Below are 3,214 nucleotides of genomic sequence, written 5' to 3' on the forward strand. Positions count from 1 at the left end.
AGTCACTGTTGATCAAAAGTCCTCTCCCAGGATTTATAGAGTGGATTTCAGTGCTTTGGTACAGAATGTATTTAATGAGAGGTGTGTGTGTGTGTGTTATTTGTAGCTTTTGCCTTACTGGAGCGCAAAATTATTTATGGGGCAGTTAGTACAGTAGCTATATTAATCAGAAAAGACAGATATGTTCACTTGAACTTTTAGCTATAATGATTAAAGACATTTAATCCTAAAGTCAGTACATCTTTCGTGTACTTTTTGGCTGTAGTCTCTTAGTCTTTGCAGAAGGATGTGGATCATCTCCTAGCAATTTTGTCTTTTCATTTTTGGCACAAAAATACCGATCCCTGTTCTTACATAATTTTAACTTCCCAAGTAATGTAGTGTCTCTGTAAGTATCATGCATGTTGATGTGCTTCTATTGAAAGTTTTAGCAGAAGTCTAGTTGCAACTTTCTTGCTTGTTAATATTCTAAGAGTGCTTTGTTTAAACATACAAGCACTTACGCTCTTCATAGATTCACTTTTCACAGAGTTCTTCAGCTCTGATGTTTCAGGGGTACTTTTGATCATACTTTTCAACAAAGCCTGAAGATTCAGAATCAGCTGAGTGTTGGGATCCCCATAGGCAGCTTTGTATCTTGGCTCTGGGACTTAGAGCTGCTCCCAGCCCCAGATCTGGTTCAAGATGTGTTTGGGACATGTGCTGCATGTTCTCTTCAAGGCTACATACAAACCAGCCACCTCGTTGTGGCTGGCTGTCATTTTATGGTACCATAAATTGGCTGAACATATGGCATATTGCAATTCTAGGGTGCGATTAACAAGTTAATTGTATCATAATTGTAAAATGTCAAAGATATGATTGGTCTGTGAAGCATAATGTTGAATCTTCTAAATGTTGTTCATATAAACTGTCAGCCGTTAGATTGTATTAATAATTATGCTGTTTTCATTTACTGTAATTCTCTTGGGTGTGTATATCCTTTTAGAAAAGGAAAAAACTTTCATAATTTACGTGGATCTAAAGGATCATATATTTATTTTGGTAAAAGTGATTCTCTCTAATTTCCTGTTTAACAGGCCAACATGTGCCCTTTTTCTATTACTTTCAGTGGAGCAAATCTGGATTTACTCTTGTGTATCAGAGAGTAGAATCTGGCCTACAATTTCAAAATCTCTGTAGTTCTGTCACTTAAATGATTTCCTTTGAAATGTCACTGTGTACCTTTTTTATTCCTGGTGGCTCTTTTTCCCCTTAAAGACTTCCTGTTCAAACTTGACATAATATTTGTAGTCCTGCGTTTTAAACTTTAAAATTGTATTTATTTGGAGGTAGAATAATGGATAACATTTACTGATCTAACAACCAACAGTGAAGGAAAGTCAATGTTAATTGTGGTGGTGATGATTTTATTGACATTAATAGCAATAACAACTCTGGAAAACATCACTAGTATAAATCTTCAAATAACTCTGGATCTTATATTAAAACAACACAAAGTAGTCTCAAGATCAGGTTTTAAAAAAAATTGTAGCATAGGAACCTATAGATACCATTTATGACAGTACACCTCAAAATACTGCAGCATATTAGAGCATTCTGTTGTAATTCAGGTGAAGATGTGAAATTCAGATGCACTGTCTGCAACCCTGTCTCTCTGCCCTGCATTCACACTATTTAGATGTATTCTAGGAAAAGCTTTAGAATTGTCGACATAAAAAGAAGCTGGACTTTCCTTCTACAGCTGCATAGGAAATTGTGTGTGCGCACTTAAACTAGTTAGTTGCAAATTCTGACTTAAGCATCAGCCATTAGTCTAAGTAGTTCCTAAGTACGTGATGAGAAATATAAAGTTTGTTTTACTTATTTTCTCCATTTCTTCATGCATCAAGCACCAGGGCTAGAGACAAACATTACATATAAACTGGTTTAAGTGATCAGAAACTGGTTTAAACCTGTAACAGAACAGATGTTCAGTGCACATAAACCAGTTTGAAAATGACTGAAACTGGTTTGAGAGAAACCTGGTCAAATGTAGTATCAGACTTAACTCATTTGGCTCAAACCAGTTTATGCAATGTCTGTCCCAGATCCCTTGCTGGTTGAAGATAAACCAGGCACCCCCACCATGCTCGCTGGGCTGGGCTGGGCTCTCTGCTCCACACCAGGGCTGGCTTCTCCCCTCTTCTCCCTGGCTGCAGCTCCAGCAGAGACTACAGACACAGCAGGATCTGCCTGGCTTCCCCCTGCCCTTCCTCCCTCTAGCTGCTCACTGCTGAAGCAGGAATTCCCCCCTCCCTACCTTCCTCCCATCTCCCACAGCACAAACTCCAGGCCAGTGGACCCTAGGCACGTGGTAAGCTAGCTAATGCCAAGAGGTGTCTGTGTGTGCGTCTCCAATTTCACTGGAACAGGCAGCCAGAACAATGACTGCTTAGGGCTTTTTGGAGCTAATCAACAGGTCAGCTAGTAAGCTGTTTAAGAAGAGTTTGAACTAATGGAGAGAGGCTATTGTTTTGCTGATGGGGTGATAAACACTGTTATCAGCTCCCTGCTGACTTGCTTGCCTGTCAGTTTGCTGCACACAGTATAAAGAAGCAGGGAGGGAGATTGAAAAGCTCTGTACCCTCAACAGATGCATGCATTGCTCACTATCCCCCCTTGCCTCCAAAACGCTGGGGTCTGGCAACACTCTTGCCCCTTGAGCAGCCAGCCAAGGGATGGGACAGGCAGACCTCCCTAATCAGAGGTCCTGCCAAGGCCTGGCCATACCTCAGCTCAGCATTGTATAAGGGAAGGGAGGGCTGCTCTAGTGCCCCCCCTCCCCCCGGCTTCTAGCCTGAGCCACTGCAGGCATGTCCCTGAATTTCCTCAGTCCAGAGAGAATGTCTGTCTGGTTTCAGAACAGTTCAGCCTAGTTAGGTTAGACTAGCCTGCAATTATTTAATCAATTCAGGCTGAGGCTTTTTGCACGTTTGTCCCTAGCCTAGGTGTTCAACAGCCACTATGCTGAAAATAATTGCACATTTTATCACAAGGTGGAGAAGTAAGAATCAACAACCTGGCTGCTGAAGGGCTAGAGATGAAATTCTCTAGCCCCGTTCAAGTCAGTAGGAGTCTTGACACTCCTTCATTGTGACAGGAATTTTCTCAGTGTATGCTGGGAAAGCAATATGTGAGGGTTTTTTTTTGGGGGGGGGGTTGTTTTGTTTTG

The sequence above is a fragment of the Gavialis gangeticus genome, unplaced genomic scaffold (assembly GCF_001723915.1).
Source record: "Gavialis gangeticus isolate Ggan-Ray unplaced genomic scaffold, GavGan_comp1, whole genome shotgun sequence".
Taxonomy (NCBI): domain Eukaryota; kingdom Metazoa; phylum Chordata; order Crocodylia; family Gavialidae; genus Gavialis; species Gavialis gangeticus.